Here is a 27368-nt window from a genome sequence, read left to right on the forward strand (position 1 = left end):
TGGAGGGACGAATGGAGACGTGTCGTCTTCAGCGATGAGAGTCGCTTCTGCCTTGGTGCCAATGACGGTCGTATGCGTGTTTGGCGCCGTGCAAGTGAGCGCCACAATCAGGACTGCATACGACCGAGGCACACAGGGCCAACACCCGGCATCATGGTGTGGGGAGCGATCTCCTACACTGGCCGTACACCACTGGTGATCGTCGAGAGGACACTGAATAGTGCACGGTACATCCAAACCGTCATCGAACCCATCGTTCTACCATTCCTAGACCGGCAGGGGAACTTGCTGTTCCAACAGGACAATGCACGTCCGCATGTAACCCGTGCCACCCAACGTGCTCTAGAATGTGTAAGTCAACTACCCTGGCCAGCAAGATCTCCGGATCTTTGCCCCATTGAGCACGTTTGGGACTGGATGAAGCGTCGTCTCACGCGGTCTGCACGTCCAGCACGAACGCTGGTCCAACTGAGGCGCCAGGTGGAAATGGCATGGCAAGCCGTTCCACAGGACTACATCCAGCATCTCTACGATCGTCTCCATGGGAGAATAGCAGCCTGCATTGCTGCGAAAGGTGGATATACACTGTACTAGTGCCGACATTGTGCATGCTCTGTTGCCTGTGCCTATGTGCCTGTGGTTCTGTCAGTGTGATCATGTGATGTATCTGACCCCAGGACTGTGTCAATAAAGTTTCCCCTTCCTGGGACAATGAATTCACGGTGTTCTTATTTCAATTTCCAGGAGTGTATATATAAAGGCTCACCAGCCAATTGACCATGTTTTCTGCGTGGACAATACGTTGCGAATGTGGGTGTCACGGGAGGCGTGCCAGAGATACGTCCCTGCAGTCGCACTATCGTATGTGCCCTCGGTGGTTCAGATGGATAGAGCGTCTACCATGTAAGCAGGAGATCCCGGGTTCGAGTCCCGGTCGGGGCACACATTTTCAACTGTCCACGTTGACTTATACAATGCCTGTATGCAGCTAAGGGTATTCATTTCATTGTAAGTTCGTACTTCTCTTTCCTTTTCCTAATTTTAGTGTGCTTTTGTATGTTCTAATGAGTATATTTAAGCCAATTTTAGAAATCATCCTTCTATTTAATGTTGTATGCAACTCTCTACTCGGAGCGGGCTGGCAGCTACAAAACTGCAGGTCTTCAGCTAATGCATCAGCGAAAGGTACTACTCGAGTACTTAAAAAAATGAAAAGGTAGAATGAGATTACTATGGCAAGAGTATGGTGGTGTTGTGTACGTTTCCTGCATTATGAGATTAATAATACGATGAAGTAAATCGTAACCTTGGGCAGGGAATAATTTGAGATAAGTTCTGGATAATTTGTTATACAATAACGGAATAAAATACCAGCGCTAAGAAGGAGTTGTGCGACATAAACGAAACTTCGTAAGTGCGTTTCTACATCTGAAAGATGGCGTCTATTCAAATTTCGCGCAAGTCACATAATAGTTATGCTAGTAGCGTAACTACGAGGATGCAAATCAGGTTTGCTTTTAATATACGCTGTGACGGTGGTCAGGGTTAGTTACCTTTCAGATTGGAGGTGGTGAGTTGATGATGGTACACAATACTTTTAAGGCAACAAAGACGCCATTATCATTACCTCATTGAGCTTGAATGACGTCGTGAAATACGGCTACGAGAAGGTGGCTGAACTTTCTGCTATACTGCAAAAGACTACGCATGAATCTAGAAACTGCACATGGCTGGTGGCAGTGGTGATTACGAGAATGTGTGGTTGCAAGTAGACCGCCTTTTGGACGGCCACGTGGGGCTATTGAGAGGGAAGACCACCGTGTTCGACATATGGCTCTGGCGCATAGTACTGCATCTGTAGCAGCAATTCGAGGAGCATTTGGCACCACAGTGACACAATGAACTGTTAAAAATCGGTTACTTCAAAGACAAGTCCGAGCCAGTAACGTGAATTCCACTGACCTCAAACCACCATCATTTGCGCCTTCAGTGGTGTCAAGCGAGATTTCACTAGAGGGCAGTATGGAGTTTACTGTGTTTTATGATGGCAGCTGGTTCTGCTTGGATGCCACTGATGGCTGTTTGTTCATTATAAGGGTAATTGAAGGCCTTAAACCAGCCTGTCTGCGTGCTAAATACACTGGACCTACACCTGGAGCTATGGTCTGGGATGCGATTTCGTATGACAGCAGGAACTCTCGCATGGTTATCCCACGCATCTTCACTGCAAGTCTCTACATCGGTTTGTTGATTAGACCTGTTGTGCTGCCATTCATGAACAGCATACCAGTCCGTTTTTCAGACATGATACCGCTTGGAGACATATCGATTTTGTAACTCAACATGCTCTATAGAGTGCCGACATATTTGCTTGGCCTACTCGATCACGAGATCTGTCTCCAATTGAGCACGTATCGGATGACAACTCCATTGTCATCCACAACCAGCATTATCCGTCCTTGTATTGATCAACCCAGTGCCACAGGCATGGAACTCCATCCTATAAAAAGACATCCGGCAGCTGTACAACGCAATTCATACACGTTTGTAGGCTTGCATTCAATATTCTCAGGCTTACACCGGTTGGTAATGTATCACAATTTCACATTTGCCATGGCTTACCTCGCGTTTACATTAACCTATGATCTTGCAGTCTTAAGCACTTAAATGTGTAACCTAGACAACGGTATTCCCGAAATTTGATAACTCTAAAGTAATTCATTTCTTTTTATTTTCTGTCTTTCCCTTAGCTGCTATAAATTGGTGGAGGGATTGTCCGTCTACGGAACTACTTCAAGGCAATTTGTTTATTGCCACACGCGTTTCGCTTCTTTTATTCGGGAAGCATCTTCAGTGGCCTGTAATACATGTTTATTTTTATACATACAATAAACGTATTATGTGGTAGATACAGTATGCTGCTGTGTTACGTTTTGTGGTGTTTTGCTCTTGGTTTTTAGGTTAGAATCAACCTTTGCACCACAAGTTTCGTATGTGAAATTATCGTTCGACGTTACTTACGATTTCCAGCGCTGTTAGCTTATGTGTGTGGTCCTGGAGATGTAATCGTTAGTTTCGATGCTTCCGCTGGCCACATGTGGGCCTTTATTTTGAATGGGAAGGATAGGTTCTTATAGGTAGTAAAGGTAAATGTTTCAGGTTAGTTTATGATCTGGGAGGTGAAGGCAATTACAGACACAAAGAATAGCATTCTAATTAAAACTAAAAGTAAAATTAATATTAAAATGGAGCATACATCAATAACCTGCCTAACTGATTACTTTTATCTTTTTTGCGAAGGGAAATGAGAAAAACGGCCTGAAAGATGCCACACAGAGTATTTTCATTTCTGTACCATTTCGTCCACTGCAGGCAGTAACGATGGCAGTGTGTCGTGCACTTCAATGTATCTGGGGCTTAGGTCAGCGATTGTACGTTAACGCCGCTTACCCCCTAACAGTCGGTAGTTTGATTTCTTGTTGCGGTCTGCTTATACTTTCTTAGCGTGACTACTTCGATTAGTACTATTGTATTTTTTCTTGATTATGTGCAGTAGGAAGTTATAGGTACTCTAGGAGATTTCAAACAAATTAGATTTCTGATAGGTTATTGTTCTCTAATGCACAAAATGGAACGAAAGCAATTTCCAGGAAGATGTCACACTGAAGATTTAGCGCTCGGTACTATTTCATGCTCTGGTGGGAGTAGCGACGGTAATGTAGCCTGGACTTTCCGCAATCTGAGCTCAGAGCGACAGCTACGGCGCAAGAAGAGCTGTCTAATTAGCGACCTAGCGAGCAGGCAGCCCGCAGCACGCTGCGCGGGTTTGCATGCCTCCCAGGCGAACAGCTGACGCGGAGCCAGCGATGCGGGTCTGGCACAGACGATGTCAACAAACACGGTGCAGCCACTACCTGCTATCTGCCGTGGCGAGCTAACAGCAGGGCGCCCATCTGGCTGTAACCACAACACGCTAAACCACCACGCCAACATTCTGCCCATCTCACAAATTCAGCTGCGCTGTTGTTCTTCAAGGCTGTTCTCTCGTTCCATATTCATTTGACGTATTATTACAAATTGTAATGAAATGCGGCAATAAATGGGTGTTAATTGATGGTAAAGAGTACACTGTATTCGATCTGATTAGCAGATTCAGAAAAGGACGGAGAGTAAAAATTTTGTGGGATTACTTAACATCCACAGACTCCAAATAACAGAAACAAAAGTAATATAATGAGACATAAATCGCATAGACAAGTAATGGAAATCATTGCGTTTGGGAAGATAATACGAACACAAAATACGTGAAAGTTGTTAATTGGAAAACAATGTAACAGATGACAAGAGAAGTACACTGAATGTTCAAAGAAGAACTGAAATAACCACACAAAGCCTCATAAATAAGAGTAATTTATTAGCAAATATTACCTTAATTTTGATACAAGGCGTAATTTCACACAGACAATTTAAATTTATGGTAGTGATAAATGGACTATCGGGGAATAGGAGCAGGAAAAAACACAGCAGAAGCAATAGAGATGAGGGTTTATATAAGAGCCATAAAACACAGTGTACTAAAAGAAATCCAGTGAAAAGATACTAACAGAACTGAAACAGACAATAACTATGGTTAAACTGCTGAGCATAAAAAAACCTAAATTAGATGGCCATCTAGTCTGACATCGCAGTTTCATAAAAAAAGTCTTAGTAGGTAAAATACATCGGTTAAAATAAAGAGTCAGACCCAAAACATCCGTATTACGAAGGGTTATCAGTGAAACAAACCACAGCAATTACAAAGAAGATGGTAATGATGGTGATAAACATAGGACGACTATATCAACAAGTCATTTCCTGTACTGTCTGATGACGACGTTGTGCAGGTGCCTAAAGGTGTGCTATTTGAAGGAAGCGACTGCTAATGAAGTGGAGTACGTGCGGCGTGTATATGCGGGTTTTTTAGGTTAGAGAAACCTCCGCTCTTGGGATCAGAGAAGACGTTCCTGCCGAAATCGAAGACACAGCTACCAAATTAATCTCACAGAATGCTCGTCCCCACATCTCGTAAGTAAAAAGGTTAATTGATACTAGTAAACTGCGGGAGCATCCATGGTAAGATCCCAGTATTAGTTTCGCTTATTGAAGGTTATAGTGTCCAAAAGATCCTAGGAACAGAAAGCTGGTAGAAACGGGAGGTGAATAGCAACGATATCCAAAATTAAGAGTAGAATGTTATCGTCATCAATGGTTGTGTCGTATTTTTTCCATTAAACGCAATTATATGTATGGAGGTTATCACGGATTCTGAACTTGAAGTAATCTGGCTAAAGTCAAGCATCAAACTTAGCTCAAAAATGGCAATCAGATGCCTTCATAGACCACCTGCTCCAGGAGAATTAGTGGTAGAGCGCTTCAGAGACAACTTGGAAAATTTCGCTAGCAAGTTTCCTTGTCGTGCTGTTTTAGCAAGAGTTGACTTCAACTTGGCAGGTAAAGATTGGGGGAGGCATCTACCAAAAATGATGAGTGACAGGGTTTTGTGCGACATTATTCTGAATGTCTTGTCAGAAAATTAGTTCTAGCAGATAGCATTCCAACTCTTGAAGGTAATGTCTTAGACCTCTTAACAAAAAACAGACCTGCACTTTTCGAACCAGTTAACGTGAAGAAGAGTATCAGCAACCGTAAGGCTGTGATACTACATATGACTTTGTGCATTGCAAGGAATGTCAAGAAAGAGAGGAAAATATTTTTGCTTAGCAAAAGTGACAGTATACAAATGACAGGGTACGTAAGTAATCAACAGGAAAAATTCAGTGCTCAGAACGAAGTTGTGGAGCACAAATGGAAAAATTTCAAAAGCATCATTCATTTTACAAATATTGGATACCTACATTCAGAACAAGGTCTGACGGGATGGCAAAGACCATCATGGTTTGACAGCCATGTAGTAAAACTTCTAGGTAATCTAAGATAGTTTTGACGGAGACTCAGCAAAAATCGTGTCCTAGTTGACAAGAAACAGCTGAACGAAGCGAAAATGAGCATAAGTAGAGCAATCAGAGATACTTTTAAGTACTTTGAAAATAAAAATTGATCAAACGATATGGCTGAAATATTAAGAAATTTTGGTTTTACGTGGAACCAATAAGACGCTCGAAATCAAAGTTCAGTTACTTAGTGATCATAATGGTACCGAAAAGAAAAATGACAGAGAGAAGACCAAAATACTGGATTTGTCCTCCGAAACAGTTTCATCGCCGATGATCGCAATAAGATCCCTCTTACAATCACTATACCAACTTAGAAACGGCAGATATTGAGATACCTCAGCACGGAATAGAAAACCAACTACAATTGCTTTGTTGTGGAAAGGCATTTAGGCCATATGAGTTACTCGTAAGGTTCGACAGAGATTATTAAGCGAAAGAACTCGCTCCCCTTCTAGCACCAGTTTCTCGTACGTAACTTGAGCAACTATGAGCAGCTAGTGACTGGATGCAAGGGCAGGTCACTCAAGTTTTTAGGAAGGATCGTATGACTGATCAACACAATTATCGGTCCACATCGTTGACGTCAATCTATTGTGGAATTATGAAACATGTTTCATTCTTTCAACTGTATGTTATATACAATAGAGGTATAACAGTTAAAATTCACTTAACAAATGCCCGTTAATCATTTAGCCAACAGAATAAAAATTGAAAACTGAAATAAGAGAGACCATTTGTGGCATAAAAATGTAAAACGGAAATATCTGAGTTACAGTAAAACCTTACGTTGTGCTGTGTTGTTAAAATACAGTTGGATGGCCTGGAATGCGACAAAACACAAGTAGAATTAAATTCGGACGGTGGACAATGCGGAATATCGTAATATTATAAAATATCTTACTATATCACCGGACTTTAAAACAGACGGCATGATATCAAGTGTCTCTTAAATAACTGTGAGGTAATATACACTTGCAAGTGAAATGGACTCAGTACAATTTCATCTCACTCCCAGCTGATCAGATTTAAAATCGAGCAACACAGTGATAAGAATGATGGCTACAGTACGTAAATATGAAATGTCAGCACAAGAGGTGACAGGTAATAAGACTGAATCGAACCAGAACTATTCGAAAGACTGAAAGCTTAAAGGAAATGAAAACTTATTTTACTGAATCTTAATTTAAAATAAAATACGCTGAGGTGAAAGAACTCATGGGATACCACCTAAGCCGGCCGAAGTGGCCGTGCGGTTAAAGGCGCTGCAGTCTGGAACCGCAAGACCGCTACGGTCGCAGGTTCGAATCCTGCCTCCGGCATGGATGTTTGTGATGTCCTTAGGTTAGTTAGGTTTAACTAGTTCTAAGTTCTAGGAGACTAATGACCTCAGCAGTTGAGTCCCATAGTGCTCAGAGCCATTTGAACCATTTTTGATACCACCTAATACAGTATCGGACCTCGTTTATCCCGGCATAGTGAAGCAACTCTACTTGGCATGATCTCAACAAGTCGCTGGAAGCCCCTGCAGAAATACTGAGCTGTGCTACCTCTATAGCTGTCTATCTTTAAGTAAGTGCAGGATTTTGTGCACGAACTGACCTCCCAATTATGTCCCATAAATGTTCGGTGGGATTCGCGTCGGGAGATCTGTGTTGCCAAGTCATCAACTCGAACTGTCAAGAATTTTGTTCAAACCAGTCGTGAACAACTGTAGGCCTGTGACATGACATCTTTGTTCAAGAACATGAAGTCTACGAAAGAATGAAAATGGTCTCCAACTAGCCGAAGATAACCTTTCCCAGTCAATGATCGGTTCAGCTGGACTGGAGGACCTAGTCCATACCATGTAAACACAGCACACACAATTTTGGAACCACCGCCCGCTTGCACAGGCCTTGTTGACAACTTGGGTCCATGGCTTCATGGGGTCTGCACCACACTCTAACCCTACCACCAGTTCTCATTGAAATCGCTACTCATATAACAAGGTCGCTGTACTCCAGTCGACTATGGTCCAACTGATATGGTCACGAGCCCAGGAGAAGCGCCACAGGAAAATATTCGAGAGAAAAAATATAATTCAAAAAGACAGGTTCTTTTGATACGCAATGTGGCAGAGAGCGGGGAAAGCAGTTGATCCGACGTCTGTGGAAGTTGTGGCCAAGGAACTGGGTCAGGTGTCAAGCGGTGGTGTGAATACATGCAATGCGCGGGGAATAGCCGAACATGCCTACAAGGAAGATTAATAAAATCCCTTGTTTTGGTATGCGTATAAAATCACACGTGTTCAGGAGATGATTTCTGCTGACCTGCCAGCAAGACAAACGTCCGTTGTCGAATTTGTTGCTCCATTGAAGTGACCAGTGAATAATCACTGGTCAGACGAAGCCCATTTCCATCTCCAAGGATATATCAATACACAGAATTGTAGAATATGGGCAGCGGAAAACACGCACGCATATCAACCGGTACCACTTCATTGTTTATCGTAGTGCCGTATTTTTTCCGGAAGATGTGTTCTGTATGTCCAGTTACCTGTAGCGTCACTGGTAAACGCTATGAGAGTCCTTTGCGCGCCAACAGCATTCCAGCACTTCAGTAGCGTCGACGTATGGATAGGATCATTTGAATGGAAGATGGCGCTCCTCCTCATATCGCATAGCCAGTGGAGCGGATGCTGCAGAGGCTTTTAGGAAATTCTAGAATTATCATCCGTCATTTTTTCACATTCTGGCCGTCCAGATCACCTGATCTACGTCAATAATACACTGCTTAAATCTGACGTCATTTTGGGCAGTGGTTCTCTTTCTACGATGTTTTGGAACTGGAACTGTAATTTTGGACACTCTGTATTTGATTAAATTTTTAAGTAATTTGGATGTATATGTGGTTCATGGTGTGGGTTCCTGTAGTCATGTCCTAGTTCATGAACCACGGGCAACGTACGAGTGGCCAAGTAAGTGGTCCCGACAGTCGGGATACCAGTTACTTTGGAATAAGGCTGAGCATCTCGGACATATTCTGAGTCGTGGTCATCTTTGTGCTCATACGGCAAAGACTACAAAATCCACCGGTTAGTCCCTCAACCGTTAGGGGTAAAACTCAATGGGACTCGGGGCAAGTAAGGCTAGCAACCTGCTTCCCTGGTACTTTAAATATGATGCTGGCAACAATCAGAGCAAAATGCCTCAGACCTTTGGAGGTGACGGAGTCCCACCTCTAACTGACAAACCAGGGACTCCTAAGATACGACTTGGCAAACAAATGGTAATGAGATGGGGAGCTATTAATATCAATGGGGGCTACTCTGGGAAGAAGGTAGAGCTGGCAGAGGCTGCAAGTAAGATGGGGCTGGACGTTTTAGCTGTTAGTGACATTCGGGTAAGGGGTGAGAAAGAAGAGGAAGTGGGAGAATACAAGGTCTACCTGTCAGGAGTCAAAGCAGGAATAGCACAATGGGGTGTAGGGCTTTACATCAGGAAAGAAATGGAACCCAGCGTAGTGGCAATAAGGTATATAAACGAACGACTGATGTGGATAGATTTGACGGTGTCTAGCAAGAAAATTAGGATTGTGTCAGTATATTCGCATTGTGAAGGGACAGATCAAGATAAGATGGATAGTTTTTATGAGGCACTCAGTGATGTAGTTGTTAGAGTAAAGGACAAGGACAGTGTTCTGCTCATGGGTGAGTTTAACGCCAGGATTGGAAATCGAACAGAAGGGTATGAAAAGGTTAAGGGTAAATTTGGAGAGGATATGGAGGCCAACAGGAATGGGAAAGAACTCTTGGATTTCTGTGCCAGTATGGGCTTAGTAATCACAAACTCCTTTTTTAAACATAAGAACATTCACCGGTATACTTGGGAAGGCAGGGGAACCAGATCAGTCATTGACTATATAATAACAGATCAGGAATTCAGGAAGGCTGTGAGGGACACACGTGTATTCAGGGGATTTTTTGATGACACTGATCATTATTTAATCTGCAGTGAAATTGGGATTGTGAGGCCGAAAGTGCAGGAGGTCAGGTCCACATGTAGGAGGATGAGAGTGGAGAAACTTCAGGATAAGGAAATCAGGCACAAGTACACAACAGCGATCGCAGAAAGGTACCAGTTAGTTGAATGTAGTCAATTACAGTCATTGGAAAAGGAATGGACAAGATACAGGGACACAGTACTAGAAGTGGCTAAAGAATGTCTTGGAACAGTAGTGTGTAAAAGTAGGATGAAGCAAACAGATTGGTGGAATGATACAGTCAAGGCAGCCTGTAAAAGGAAAAAGAAGGCGTACCAAAAATGGCTACATACCAGAACCCAGGTAGACAGAGAAAGTTATGTTGAAGAAAGAAACAAAGCCAAACAGATAATTGCAGCATCCAAGAAGAAATCGTGGGAAGACTTTGGAAACAGGTTGGAGACTATGTGTCAAGCTGCTGGAAAACCAATCTGGAGTGTAATTAGCAGTCTTCGAAAGGGAGGTAAGAAGGAGATGACAAGTATTTTGGACAGGTCAGGAAAACTGCTGGTGAATCCTGTGGATGCCTTGGGCAGATGGAAGGAATATTTTGAAGAGTTGCTCAATGTAGGTGAAAATGCGATCAGTAATGTTTCAGATTTCGAGGTAGAATGGGATAGAAATAATGATGGAAATAGGATCACATTTGAGGAAGTGGAAAAAATGGTCAATAGATTGCAGTGCAATAAAGCGGCTGGGGTGGATGAAATTAAGTCGGAACTCATCAAATGCAGTGGAATGTCAGGTCTTAAATAGCTACACAGGATAATTGAAATGGCCTGGGAGTCGGGACAGGTTCCATCAGACTAGACAAAAGCAGTAATCACACCAATCTTTAAACATGGAAACAGAAAACATTGTAACAACTACAGAGGTATCTCTTTAATCAGCGTTGTGGGTAAAATCTTCTCAGGTATTGTTGAAAGGAAAGTGCGAGTATTAGTTGAGGACCAATTGGATGAAAATCAGTGTGGGTTTAGGCCTCTTAGAGGTTGTCAGGACCAGATCTTTAGCTTACGGCAATAATGGAGAAGTGTTATGAGTGGAACAGGGAATTGTATCTATGCTTTATAGATCTAGAAAAGGCATATGACCGGGTTCCTAGGAGGAAGTTATTGTCTGTTCTACAAAATTATGGAATAGGAGGCAAACTTTTGCAACCAATTAAAGGCCTTTACATGGATAGTCAGGCAGCAGTTAGAGTTGACAGTAAATTGAGTTCATGGTTCAGAGTAGTTTCAGGGGTAAGACAAGGCTGCAACCTGTCTCCACTGTTGTTCATATTATTTATGGATCACTTGTTGAAAACAATAGACTGGCTGGGTAAGATTAAGATATGTGAACACAAAATAAGCAGGATAACTTAGTTGTGATGGCAGATTCGATTGAAAGTTTGCAAAGTAATATTTCAGAGCTAGATCAGAAATGTAAGGACTATGGTATGAAGATTAACATCTCCAAAACGAAAGTAATGTCAGTGGGAAAGAAATATAAATGGATTGAGTGCCAAATAGGAGGAACAAAGTTAGAACAGGTGGACGGTTTCAAGTACTTAGGATGCATATTCTCACAGGATGTCAACATAGTGAAAGAACTGGAAGCGAGGTGTAGCAAAGCTAATGCAGTGAGCGCTCAGCTACGATCTACTCTCTTCTGTAAGAAGGAAGTCAGTACCAAGACTAAGTTATCTGTGCACCGTTCAATCTTTCGACCAACTTTGTTGTATGGGAGCGAAAGCTGGGTGGATTCAGGTTACCTTATCAACAAGGTTGAGGTTACGGATATGAAAGTAGCTAGGATGATTGCAGGTACTAGTAGATGGGAAAAATGGCAGGAGGGTGTCCACAATGAGGAAATCAAAGAAAAACTGGGAATGAACTCTATAGATGTAGCAGTCAGGGCGAACAGGCTTAGATGGTGGGGTCATGTTACACGCATGGGAGAAGCAAGGTTACCCAAGAGACTCATGGATTCAGCGGTAGAGGGTAGGAGGACTCGGGGCAGACCGAGGAGAAGGTACCTGGATTCGGTTAAGAATGATTTTGAAGTAATAGATTTAACATCAAAAGAGGCACCAATGTTAGAACTGAATAGGGGATCATGGAGGAACTGTATAAGGGGGGCTATGCTCCAGACTGAACGCTGAAAGGCATAATCAGTCTTAAATGATGATGATGATGATGATGATGATGATGGGTGTATATAGGGTGATAAACTGTCTACCATTTCCCGTAGCTTCGATGGCTGTAACGGTACCAGGCACTGAGTACAACTCAGCCTGAACGACAGCTAAGGATCTGTAATTATATATGCTGCTTCATCACTAAGCCATAGTTCACCAGTCATAGTGACTGACGATGACGAGAGATTTTTAACAATGTTCGAGCTCTTCAGAGCCTCTGAACACAGATATGTCCATCGCAGTGTTGTACATAGAACGAGCAGCGTCTGAAAAGAAGACATACTGCCATTATCGTGTCCGGTGTGGTCCTCAGTCACATCACTGCCAGCGTCCCTCTCCCTGCTGACACGTCAACTGCAGCCACAAAATGGTAGCCGTGCTGGTCGCCCATGATGCTCCATTCCTCGTTACACTGACTGTAGGGGTACCTGTATTGCAAATAAGTCCATTTCCTGACTCAAAGTATGTGACGTGGCTGCGCAGTCCTGCAGTAACGAGTGAACAACACATGTATCCTCTTGGGCGCTAGTCGCGTGATGCACAAAGGTCACGAGATACCGATCAATGGAAATGCCATGTGGCTAGCGCCTCCCGTCGGGTAGACCATTCGCCTGGTGCGAGTCTTTCAAGTTGATGCCACTTCGGCGACTTGGGTCTCGATGGGGATGAAATGATGATGATAAGGACAACACAACACCCAGTCCCTGAGCGGAAAAAATCTCTGACCCAGCTGGGAATCAAACCCAGGCCGTTAGGTATGACATTCTGACCCGCTGACCACTCAGGTACCAGGGACGGACGCCGATCAATGGGAGCTGCAATATTGCAGAAAGGTAAACCGCATTCTCGATACGCCACAATCCTTTCACAGTCGATTTCCGTGCTTTACCCAATTTCCTACGGTAGTGGTTTACTAGATTTTCTTCCCAACAAGGATGTTTCATTATTCTCCTCCATATGCACATCTCCACCGTGTGTTTACTATTCGTTAGGTCAGTATGCTGTAAGCACTGATAGTAAATAATGCTAGGAAATATAGCCCCGCAAATCCCAAAACTCAACTTCATAGACGCAAACGACAATTACAGAGTTTTCCCGAAACGTTCAAAGCTGTGTGAGACGAAAATCATAAAACCAAAATCGCTTCTGTTGTATTAACTGAATCATAAATTCTAAGAAATAAGAAGTGAACGAATTTTTCAAAGGTGAAGAATAAACAAATAATGGAGCAGAAAACATATTAAGAAATAATGACACAAATAGCAAGCTGTTGTTTACAACACTGTATGTATTCTTATAAAATGGATAAATGGCATACGAACATGCACTTCTGGGAAACACATTGTGCAAGTAACAAAAAAATACATGCATCGTCGATATTTCAATATTTTTGCGTGGGTACAGATGCACACTTAATTATGTGGCGGAAAATAGATGTTTTGCTTTGTATCTTCGAAGGATTGACGAATTTGGGAGATACAAGTCAGAAGACAACATTAGAATCGCATATTTGTTGATTGTTTTCATGAGTAAATATTGACAGAGAAAAGGCTTTCTGCTAAAAGGTTTCTTAAAGGTCACTAAAATGTTCTTATTACACACAATATCTGAAGAACAACAAAACATTAATTTCACTAATTAGTTTTTTTAAGTCGTTCAGTCTCCTTTCTAACTGCGAGTAAGGTGGTTACCTTTTTATATCAAGGTACAATCTTTTTCCTTTTATCTCCTAACAGCTAAGCAATACATGGTGACATTCCAAAAAATATGCCAAACGCAAAAGGTTTTACGAGGGTGTATGTAAGGAACTGTGATTCAAAATGTATTACTGGAACTCTTATTTAAGTACTCTCCAGTTTGTTTCAGTTACTTATAGCAGAAGAATGTCCGTGAGCGATTTTAAATGAAGGAAGGGTCAAACTATAATGATTTTCATGTAGACAGCACTGTTAAATGATGTCTATATTCTAAAACATATTGAACTGCAATTATTACATCAAGGTCTGTTCTTATGAACCTCCAACGCTGAAAATACCGATTTACTTTTTTAAACAAACCAAATGTTCTTTACACCCTACATAAAAGTGATATTGCTATTATACGTTATTATTTGGGCTACGCGAAAATGCAATGCGAGCTACCATGGCATATAACAAAAATGTTTTTTTATTCTGATTCAATTTCCTTCTAACGCTGGAACATTTTCATACTTGATCTGCTCGCCCGTTTGCAGTATACAACCACCTGTAATTACTCCCCCACTGTGGCATACGTGCTATGGCACTGCAACCCATCGGAGTTAATGTAATGTTCTTTGTCTCTTAAATAATTGCTATTTGTAATAACACAGAACATTCTTTTCATTCCAGTTGCAGTAAAAATGCGGCAAAAATAGCGATATCGCGAAATTAACCGACCTCATGAAAGTATATCTCCCCCAAAACGTACGCAATTGTGTTTAAAGAAAGGTCTGTATTACTACTGAAGTTACGAAATGATCACATACTGCATCAGTAAGATCCATCCGCCAAAATTGAAACTACTACTGCGGCATAAAGCCCGTAATTTCAGGAACGTGTATCATAATCCTGATAATTTTTACGTTGCCTCTTAATGCGTGTTCCATCCGATGCCCAATTACATTTTCAACAATGAAAAATAATGCAGTTAAAATATACATGTATTTTTATCGCTAATACTTTTGCATATTTATGTCAATTATGGTCATGCTCTCTTTGCCATGGACGATGTTACCACACGCCTGCATTACTGTGAGTTTTATAAACACTTTATGCATTTGTATCATCTGAACACTCACATTATTGCACGTGTTATGTAGCACTATATTGTGTTTGTATGGTTTCTGATCGCTCTACGTTGGTTTTATTTATACTGAACTAATCGTGACTTGTGAATGAGATAAGAGAGTCCTATGTTGGACTTGGACTGCGTTAACATGTGACACATCGGCCAATGATGAATTTTGTGTGGAATTTAGATGGTACGTTAAGGTTCAGTAGAAATATTTAGAAAACATACGAGGTACTGAATTTAACTGACGAAAGGATAAAATATAAAAATGGAGCAAACGATGCAGGTAAACTGGAGTACTAACGTCTCAAAAATTTGACCAATAGAAAATGCAAAATGGCAAAGTAGGAATTGCTTGAGGAGAAATGTGAAGTTGTAGGAGGCATACTATGGAAACGATAGATGCAGCATATGGAGAAATCAACTGACCTCTTCACAAAACAGAACTTTTACGAATGTTATGAATTCAGGTGGCAAAACGATAAAGCTGGTAGGTGGAAGTCGTTCTTTCTTCGTCACGATTCTTTATTATTTCACGAATAAAAGTCAGATGGGATACTCCATTATTTGGTTTTCTTACCTATGGTCTTAGGAAATAACGAGGATTTATTAATTTTAAGTCAAGAGCGTGAATTTTACTTTTTATTTCATCTTGTTTTATAAGAACACACTCTTTTGTCCTTAGTACACTGATAGAAAAAGTCGCAACACTAACAAATAATTCATGTATAGTAATTAAATTTCGAGAATGTATTTGTCTAAATAACGTATACAACCGATTAACATTGCAACATCACAAGTTATTTTTTTCCATCGCAAATATGAGATAGTGGTACATTAACAACCCATGTAACCGTCAGAATGTTTAATGTAAGTATGCAAACACTTGTGCATGGTGTGGTAGACATGCCCGATGTCAATTGGTTGAATAATGTCCCACACCTGTTGCACTTGGTCAGCACAGCGACTGATAATGATGTCTGTGGAGCTATCGTCCAATGAAGTCCCATATGTGCTCGATTGGAGCCACATCTGGTGATTGAGTACGCCATGGGAATATGTTAACACTCTATAGCGCATTTGGGTTACAACAGCGGTATGTGAACGAGCGTTATTCTGCTGGAAATCACTTCATGGAATGCTGTTCATGAACTGCAGCACAACAGGATGATGCACAAATTTCCAGTCAGTGTATGTGGGATAACCAAAAGAGCGCTCCTGCTGTCATATGAAATCGCATGATAGACCATAAATCCAGGTGTACATCCAGTGTGCCTAGCACGCAGACAGGTTGGTTGCAAATCCTCACTTGCCTCCATAGAACCAACACACTGTCATCATTGGCACCGAGACAGAACCACCTTTCATCAGAACACACAACAGACCTTCACGCTGGTCTCCAGTGAGCTCTCGCACGACACCACAGAAGTCGCAAATGGCGGTGGTTTGGGGTCAGTGGAATGCACGTTACAGGGCGTCTGGCTGGAAGCTGTCGTCGAAGTAACTGATTGGTAACATTTCGTTGTGTCACTGTGGCGCCAGCTGCTACTCATACTGCTGCTGCAGATGCAGCGCGATGCGCCAGAGATTCACGCCGAACACGACGGTCGTCCCTCTCGGTAGTGGCGTGTGACCATAAGGAACCCGGTCCTTTTGCAACCGCACATTCTCCGGACCATCTCTGACAGCAATCATGTACAGTGGATACATTCTTGCCAAGCCTTTCTGCACTATCGCCGAAGGAACATCAAGTTTCTTGTAGCCCTATTATACAACTTCGTTTATACTCAGTGAGCTGCTGACGCCTTTTTCACCTTAATGGAAATATGTACTAACGTCAACGCACCAGGTCCAATTTCAAAAGTAACGCTCACGACCGTTACAGCGTGTATTTAATGCAAGCCTGATTTGCATCCTCGTAGTGGTGCCACTCTTATGCAACTGACGTGAAATCGGAATAGATATAATCTTTCAGATGTAGAAACACACTCCCAGCTTTCGCTTATGTCGCACAACTCCTTATTGATGTTGCGATTTTCTTCTGTCAGTGTATTATGTCACATTTCTGCACTCCTCCCTTTGATTAACTAAAGTCCAACACCAATTACAGGGTGATTTTTTTAAACTGCCTTGGCTGTCTGTTTTTGCTGTTGATGTCATGTCTGCTGTGTGACATCCGGTTAACCTATACGGGTTGTGGTGTCACCACCAGACACCACACTTGCTAGGTGGTAGCTTTAAATCGGCCGCGGTCCATTAGTACATGTCGGACCCGCGTGTCGCCACTGTTAGTGATCGCAGACCGAGCGCCACCACACGGCAGGTCTCGAGAGACGGACTAGCACTCGCCCCAGTTGTACGGACGACTTTGCTAGCGACTACACTGACCAAGCCTCGCTCCTTTTCCGAGCAGATAGTTAGAATAGCCTTCAGCTAAGTCCATGGCTACGACCTAGCAAGGCGCCATTAGCCTTACATAGCAATTGATACTTATCGTATAAAGCATGTCTCATCAAGAACGATGTATACAACAAGGATGGATTAAAGTTAAGTATTCCAAAAGCTACGTACTTTTCTTTATAGCATTCATTACGTATCCTGTTTCAGACCTCACGCCATCCTTCGTGTGTTTATAGCGTGCATTGCGGTCCCCTCAAATCACACTGTGTCCGCACTTCTGTCGACACATCACGGGTCTCTTTTGTCGCCCAATTTCAGTACCACAGTGTTCGTACAGTGGCTGCTTCCGTAATCGATGTAGCTCAAGTGTTTAGTGTTTTAAGAGGCGCCGTCCCGAAGATTTATACCACATACAGGGAGAGCAGAGAAACCTCATCCGCTACGTCACAACGCGTACGAAAGTTTGTTGAGTGATCGTAACGGACTATCACTGAAGAGAATTGTGACGAAAAATAAGAAAACGACAGCTAGAAAAGTCACACAAAAGTGAATGTCGCACTCGCGATCCCTGTCAGCATCAAAATAACACGAATGGAGCTGTAGAAGCAGGGGTTGCAGCGCAAGCACGAATTACAAAGCCAGTCACCAGTGATGCATAGACCCGTAACAGGAAAACGTGGTCCGGAAGCCATAAAACCTGGACTGTGGAGCAATGAAGATAGTTATTTCGTCAGATGAGTCTTATTTCACACTGTTTCCAACTCCTGGCGGAGATTCCATCCTAAGAGTGAAACATGGCGGGGATCGGCGTTTATTTGGGCTGCCATATCATGATATTCAACGGGCCCCTTGTTTACTCCGTGATTTCGCATTACTTCTAAGGATAATACGATTATTTTATCCGATCACGTTCATACAATGCTACAATACTCGTTATTCAGCGGTGATGCCGTCTCCCAAGACGGCAGGGTCTCTGTTCACACCGTCCAGGACCGTTTTTGTATGTACGAGGATAAGTGCCGCATCTCCTTATGGACTACAGTCACCAGATCACAAGATTACTGAGCCTTTGTGTTCCACTTTGGGGAGAAGAGTTCGTGATCGCTACCCTTCTCCATTCATCGTTATCCGTAACTATCACTATTTTGCACTAATAATTTTACAAGATTCCCTTGGAAACCATACAAGACGCGTATTTAACTATTTATAGATGACTGAGGCTGTTTTGAATGCCAACGGATCTCCTATAGACTATCAGAAATGATAATGTGTCGTGCTTTTGGTGTTTTCATGTTTTTTTTCACGTTCTATACCTTTACGGTAGGACTTCGAAAATGATGTTACACATCTCGAACTGTTGGGTTACTGTAGCCTGCTTAACAACTTATTAAATGCTGCACCAAATTTCAGAGTGACACATATGTCCAACACTATTTTTCAAAAGTGTCAACAATTCTCTGTAAACACGGTCAGAACGTTCTATCAATCATTCAGTACCACGCAGGGGGCCCAGGTTCGATTCCCAGCAGGGGACTGGGTGTTGTGTGACCTTCATCATCATTTTTATTATCATTGACACGCTAGTCGGTGACGTGGCGTCAACTAAAATGGACTTGCAATACGGCGGCCGAACTCCCCGAATGGGGCCTCCCAGCCAACAATGCCGTACGTAATTTCATCTCCTCAACACTAAAAAATCCGCATTGATCAAGGAGTTATTTGGGAACCACCTAGTAATCGTTCAGACCGTAGGAAAATCTCTTTCCCCATAGATTCTCTTTCAGCTTACCGAAAGATGAAACCAATTGCTAGTGCAAGACCTCGATTCCCCATCACCACTACGCACGTCTGAGCGGTCGCAGTCGCATTGTAGGTAGCATTTCACTACTACTGGAAGCGACACTGCGCTTGGTCTACACACCACCAGGCGTTTTGCACAAAGTAACTATACTGTCCCGTTTACTTTAGTTTTCGAGAACGTTTTGCAGCGCAGCTTTAATATCACACTTTTGATGCGTCTATTATCCGTACCACAACACAACTGTGTCTTCAAATAACCCTCAACGAGTACTCTTTTCTGACAATGCGCCACTCTTATTGTGCAATGATCTTTATGTGTGGCATGACATGCGTAACTTGCTGTCTTAAGCTCTTGATGCATTACTTCATTTGTCATGTAAATAACGAAAAATATCTGGACTTTGGTGCCAGCTGTCGACGTACAATGTCGTACGTTTCCCGCAGTAAGTTTCCAGAAGTGATGTTACAATATCATTCGATCTTTATAAATGACCTAAATTAATTAACATATCAGTCTTTACACCTTTGTGGACTGAGAAATCCAGTCACGCGGAAGAAACCTTTTTATATCGAAACCACTTATTTTCGACGAAATATACTGCCTAAAAACGTGGCACATTAAAACGTGACACCATTTGAACAGCAGAAAGCTTCCGTCAACACATACGTTTGGAAACGCGATGAGTAGAGATCAGTATTTTTTTGCTACGCACTCACCAACAGGCCTTACCCTGAACATTTTCACTCCCGTGAGCAGGGTACGGGAAACAACACTGACAAAACCGTTCTTCGCCACATGTAAAAGGGCCAGAATCGAACATAGTCACAATATTTTCATCCGAGAGAGTAGGAAAATTAAATTCAGCTCTTTATCGCTATTCGTAAGTAACCTTTCCACATCCGCGTCTGCCGTGCTTGCTCATCTTCAAACAGACTCGCAACACGTTCCTGCCCTGTAATTCCGCCAAGAGGAGCGAATCGCCAGTAAACAAGCCTCTTCTGCAGTCTACGAGCACTACTAATAAAATCGTTAGTACGGTTAGCCACCCCATGAAGTGCTTTAGGGCAGTTTTTATGTTGCAATAAAACGTCAAAAAGTACGCAGCTGATATTTACGCTACTAACGCTAATCACTCTTATCGTATATACAGGGTTTTCAAAAATTCATGTCCCAAACGTACAGGGGTGATGACGGAGACAAAAACAAATATATTTCCGCAAAGCAACCACGTCTTATAAACGCAGATTGTTGGAGTTCTGAGTCCACAGTAGATTATTGTGCGCGATTTAGAGTAAAACGGTGTTAAATGACATCATTGTCTTATTGTTCTGATCACTATTACATTATACTAAGTGTTGAAAACGAGCACCGTTAACCTCAACGTGGAGTCGACATGACATAAAATGGTTCAAATGGCTCTGAGCACTATGGGACTTAACATCTGAGGTCATCAGTCCCCTAGAACTTACAATTACTTAAACCTAACTAACCTAAGGACATCACACACATCCATGCCCGAGGCAGGATTCGAATATGCGACCGTAGTGATCGCGCGGTTCCAGACTGTAGCGCCTAGAACCGCTTGGCCACTCCGGCCGGCGTCGACATGACATAGGAGGGAGTCCTGAGTTCACTAGAAAATACGTGGTGTGGTCTGTATTTGTGCGGCTGCTGCAAAAATTCTTCCAAGCAATTCAGCCTCTGAGTCGGCAGGCGTAGAGCGCACCTTGGCTTTCATGTAATCCCAGACAAATAATTCTAATGGGGTAAGGTCCGGAGATTTTGCAGTTCAATGTATAGGTCCTTCTCGGTTGAACCCCCGACTGCCCAACGTACTGGTTAGTACTACTCGGACTGGGGCCTCATTGCTGAAATCGCATCTTCCTCCAGATATCTAGGAGTACATCCTCTAATAACGCCAGCAAGCAAGAACACTCTGTACATTGGCTACCTGAGTCGAACAGGCAACATGTAATGTCCAAGTAGTCGATCACGATACCAGTCCACACGTTTACTGCCAGATGTCTCTGATGACCTGACACGAATGTGATGCTAGGATTTTCAACCGACCATACATGTCAACTGTGACAATTTTAAATCCCTTCTCCAGTAAATTGAGCCTCATTTGTAAACATAACAATATCGGGATAAACCAGCGTGCATACTGAAGACCAGGTGGATAATAATCTGGTCTCAACACAATCACAGGACGAAAGGACGAAGCAGATCTTCACGCAGCACATCCCATACACAGCAATGGTGAACACAGAGCGCAGCAACAATTGCTCGTGTTCATGTCTTTGGATTGTTCTCAACGTTTGACAGTGGTTCATCCTCAATGTTAGGTACACGCGCCGTTCGGGGTCTGCCCGTATTAGCTCTTCTTACTATCATGTATCCGTATTTTACAATCGACCATAGGTTGCTGCAAATGTGCGATAATGTGAACATCAGCGTGCAGGGAAACGTTCGCCGTACATTCGCTGGGCTCTTCGACTATTGTATTCAGCAGCACCGTAGATAAAGTGCACGTATCGCAGTTTTCCCCACGCGCAGTGCTGCATCTTGACTTTGCAACTGTCTTGCAAGCACTAGTGCTACCCGCTGTTTACCGACTTAGTGTCGAAGAGCGCGACTTCACAACGTAGTACGTACATCAGACTAACATTTGGTGTAACAAAGTTAATGATAAAGACGTATCTGCTCCACTCATGTTTGTAGAATTACCTACGGATGCTCAGTGGTCAAGAATATAGGTTTGCGACACATGGCTGCTTTAGGAAATATGTTCGTTTTTCTCCTCTGTATCATCTCTGTTAATTTGGGCACTGAATTATTGAACATCCTGTATACGTCTTTGGCACAGAGCTCGCGCAAGTATGAGAATTTAGGGTTTTCGGAAATTTCCCTTATAAAGTTGTTTGACTTGTAGAAGGGAGAGAGTACGCAATATTTTGAGCAGGAATCTCTGCCCAGGAACGTACCATTTCCGTTCTACGGCGGTTTCAGTTCAGATGTGTAACGCTCCTACGTCTGCTACCACTCAAGCTAACAGATCCTACACACTTGATGTTTCTACCGAAACGTATTACACAAGTTCTTGGAAGCTGTCCCGCTGAATGTCCGTCAGGAAATGTGGTTTGAGCATGATGGTGCACCACCTCACTTCTCACCCGCGCGTCGGAGACATTTCAACAGACGATACGGTGAAAGGCGGATAGGCCGAGGTGATCCATTCCCATAGCCGCCGCGATCATCAGATTTAACTCCTATGGGGTACTTCCTGTGGGGTTATGAACAAAGTTTACTTTACGAAACTCCTTTAGAGACAGAGGAAGAGCTCCGGCCGTTCCACAAGAAACTGAAGAGACACCAGGTGGGATGGAGAGAGTATCACAGAACATGCTTCGTATGTCCAGTGCCTGTAACAACGTTGGTGGTCGCCACCTCAAGCTGCTGTTCTAATGCATCACTAGTGTTCCGTACATACCGTATGCTTCGTTCTTCTTTGTTTTGTAATAATGTAAACACGTAATGTTTAATTGTTAACACAAACAAATGTGCTTACGTTGTTTCGTTGGATGTTCGTTATGTTTCCTATCGAACTGTTACCTGATAATTATTTTGCATCACGCCTACTTCAGTTCCTCAAGCAGAAGTGAATGAGTTGAATACTACTGCCTTTATAGCCATCGCCATTTGCTACGCGTTGCTCCCCCACCACTTTGTGCACATTGCGCTCCAATTTTGACTATCCGCCACTTCCTGACGTAATGCCTTTTTTTTATCCTTTTACGTTCCGTTTGTGTTTGCCGTCTCAGTTGTCGGTCGTTTTAGAGAACGACACGCGGACTGTCGACCGAGTTTCACGTTTTACCCGTCGTAACAATATGACGAAGGCCGTTTAATTTTTAGTTCTCGACGTCCGTTTCTCTACGGCATATTTTATAGACCTTTCTCCATATCTCTGTTTCTAGCTGTCTTTGTCTTCCGTCGATTGGGTTTGACATGTAGCAGTTTTTAACTCCTTTCTTTCAAAAATTGGTTCAAATGGCTCTGAGCACTATGGGTCTTAACTTCTGAGGTCATCAGTCTCCTAGAACTTAGAACTACTTAAGCCTACCTAACCTAAGGACATCACACAGATCCATGCCCGAGGCAGGATTCGAACCTGCGACCATAGCGGTCGCGCGGTTCCAAACTGTAACGCCTAGAACCGCTCGGCCATCCCGGCCGGCCTCTTTTCTTTGTCCTCATATTCTATCAGTTTTGACATGGGCGCGTATGACCCTAGTTGTTTTTGCGCTCTAAAACCAAACAAAACAAATAAATTTGAATTGAAACCCTCGTTGAATAGAAACGGTACATTTCCAGAAACGGATTCCTATTCAAAATATTATATACTCTCTCCACTCCACGAGGCCTAGATGTTCGTAACGGGGATTTCCGAATGCCCTGTACAAGCGTCTCCAGCAGGTACAGGGGTTAAGGCGAAATGAAGGATTTAAACGAGAACAGTTAGTTACGAACAAGCTAACGTGTGTCATATCCATAAGTCTTAGTCATTCTAAAAAAAAGACAACATTAACGAAATATTGAATAGATAAGTGTTAGAGCTCACAGATGCTAAAGTAATTCATAACAGTACAAGACGTACGGTGGATGATGGGAAAAGGTTTTAAGCCTTTAACTCACAGTTTCCTATGTTTTAATGTCGCAAGAGGCTGAATATTTTTTAAATTCGTTTGTTGACGGAGCGCTTAAATATTAATCCTGTGCGGAGAACACGCTTATATGCAATGTCTGCTTCAGAATAGTGTACTTCCCTACAATAGGGCAAGAAGCCATTTACCAAGCCTGCTTATTTGGATGCACAGAGAATGACGAAAACCTCGCAGCTGGTAATTAGAAACGCGCCTGATATACTTAGCGCCTGCATTGTCTCGGTGTAGCTACCCAAGTCAGCGCGCGCCTGAGCGCTCAGCAGAACGGCTGTTAATTCTCGCAGAACTTCAGCAGCACTCGGCGCTCCACAATAGCAGCGGGCGTCGGAATAGACTGGGAAGCCGCAGGAATTTCTGTAAGCGGCCGCAAATCCCGAGCTCTGCGGTGCATAGGGCTTCTTCGTGCTGCAGCTGTCTTCCCTCTGAACGACAAACGCTCGTGACCCCTAAATAAGGAAGCGACTTCTGTCTCTCCTAGGGTACGGTTATGAAACGACTGACATAAACTTCCTCATTAACATATTCTAAAGCGCGTTAACGTCTTAACGTGGGCTGGAAACTGTCTGTTAGACACATTGCCGAATGGTGTAGAGCTTGAATATTATTTTAATGAAGAAGACAGTTTCACTCGTCTGCTTTACTGCCAGCGATTCATTTCGTGGAAGACAGTTAATTCCACCATTGCGTCCAGTTGAGGAATCAATGCCCAACACAGGAATGTTCCTTACAAAAAAATTACAGTTTTATAAATCGGAAATTTTCTATTATTCCTTGGTTGGGGCATTTATATTTCTAAAATTATCTAAGTATCAATTTCTTCTTTTTGTTCTCCAAGCGGGGGACGTTTATGAACAGCACAAGCTATTTAAATGATATACCAAATCCAAAATTTTGAAGGTACAGCAATGAGGTTTTGTACCATACTTTTCGTAAAATTAATGCATTTAACTTTTTATGGAATTTAAAAAAAATTTTTTGAACTAAGTAATGTACCTTTCATTCAGAAACTATTCAAGAGATTTCTACAATATTTTCTCTGATCAGTCTCTTTGTATAAAGTAATCTACTATCATGAAGTATTTTCGAATATAGGGAACAGGAAAGTTTTAACAATTATTAATTATAATTGTGGAAGTATAGCATAAAATTCATATAAAGTTCCAAGCAATTTGCTCTATATCTCAGCTTACATCTAGAATTTCAAAATTTACGCTTGAGACAACATTTATTTTGTTTACAGAAATAAGTGTGCAAAATTTCATAATTGTAGCCTTCAATGATTCTGAGAAAAAGGTACATAAACATCAAAAAACATAATTTTTTAGGAAGTCCAATTTCAAGTTCATCTTAAGGTTTCTTCTTCTGTGACATCTTCAGAAAGGCCCCAGATGTGTACTCAGGGTCCTCTCTCCCTTAAAGGTTTCTCTTCTCGTTTATTGTCATCTACTGTCTTTACTTTACCAGCGTTTCAACTGACTTTTCGGCTGCAGAGAGGTGCTATAAATATATCCTTCTCAAAATTTCTTGAGTGACATTTCCTGTCATAGAGCCCATTCTCTCTAATAGCTTCATCCTTCCAACTTTAAGATCATTAAATACAAGAACTGCATCGTAAGCTGCAACTGTATCAGATGGAAGCGTGGTTTTAAAGTATTGTTTCCATAAGAGTGAATTTAAAGACTCATTTGGATTCAGCGTTTTGCCATGAACACACATTTATAGAAGTTTAGCATCAGCAAGAAACCTAGACGTGGGCTTGGCAACATCAATTTGGAAGCCTCTTATTGTGAAAGCAGCGGTCGTTATCCCTCCGAGCCTGCAGATATCTACAACAGCTAATGTGGCACAGATAGTGGATGGGATGTTTATCTATTGACACTCTGCCGAAATACGTAGTCCATACTGCACTTCTCATCTCACTTAAACTGGAAAGGTTCTGTCTGGTAGCCTTTCCATAACACACCTAAAGGCAAAGCAAGTATTTCTTCCTCATAAACAGAGCAGAGCAGAGTAGCTGGTTTGTTATTGCTTCTAAGCTACGGAACAAAGTCACGGATGATCTAGAAAACCAAGATTATTTATCCCATCCATCTAGATGGATCTGGCGCAAGTTTCCGTGTAATCCACTGAATTGTTGTTCATCGAGCTAGTACTGAAGTGTTGATTCGAAAAGTGACTCGCATTTAAATTTTTTTTTTTTTCACGCACTTAGGATGTGATTTTGTCATTGAAACTTTGGGCAGTCGTTGTTCATGAGTTCTACTAATAAATAAGAAATAAACTGAAAATTGACAGTATCAGTTAATTTCATGAACTCCATTAAAGCCGCGGGTGTTTCCACAACTTTAATGGAAGCCTTATGACGTGACAGCGGAGAGGACGCGCCACCACTGCTGCAGGTCGCCATAAAGACAGGAAGGCACGTGCGACGACCCTCAGCATTCCAGGCCTCCGGCACTGCGCATTATCGAGTCTGGCTGGAGAATTCGCGCCTCGCGAGGGCTCAGGGGGAGTATCCCGCGCCGCTCGCAGGCATGTGTCGCTCGCAATAATGCCAGACTTCCGCCACCCCCACCCTATTCCCAGCCTCCCACACTCTGGGAACACCTGCCTACGCTCCTGGCGACCAGCAGAAATGTTCCTTAATAAGGATTCTGCAAGAAACTAAGCCGTTCTGACACCTGTTTTGCTATGAAGTGAACAAGTAGGTGCGAATCTTACAAGCGGCTTAGTGTAAACCAGCAAAATTAATACAAAAAGAAGTAATATCTTACTTGGAATAAGAGAGCAGACATCTACGTGGAGGGAAGATACTCCAAACATCGACAAAGTCACGTGATTTGAGTTCCTCACTGAAATAAATACAAATGAGAAGACAACGAAGCTAGAAGTATAAAAACGAGGGCTCATTCGCAATATGTACAACAGGAACTTACGTGACAGCCACAAAATCAAGACATTGCATCTCGCTGACTAGACAAAAATGTCTGCATTGGCCGGCTGGAGTGGCCGTGCGGTTCTAGGTGCTACAGTCTGGAACCGAGCGACCGCTACGGCCGCAGGTTCGAATCCTGCCTCGGGCATGGATGTGTGTGATGTCCTTAGGTTTGTTAGGTTTAATTAGTTCTAAGTTCTAGGCGACTGATGACCTCCGAAGTTATGTCGCATAGTGCTCAGAGCCATTTGAACCATTTGTCTGCATTGCTTGTCAAAATTAATTATGAAAGGGAAAGAAGTTTCAAAAAACGCCGAGAAAAGTCATTGAAAATTATATCAGTAATTATCCACCAAGTTACATATCCGTAATCGATCGATTCCCATTAATGGTCATCTCAAAAGTTGAAAAAACAACTTCTTCTTCTTCTTCTTCTTCCAAGGATATCTAATGTTTCGTCGTCAATAACGTAATCAAACAATAACGTGTCATTCTTTTTACT

This window comes from Schistocerca americana, chromosome 3 (assembly GCF_021461395.2).
Source record: "Schistocerca americana isolate TAMUIC-IGC-003095 chromosome 3, iqSchAmer2.1, whole genome shotgun sequence".
Classification (NCBI taxonomy): domain Eukaryota; kingdom Metazoa; phylum Arthropoda; class Insecta; order Orthoptera; family Acrididae; genus Schistocerca; species Schistocerca americana.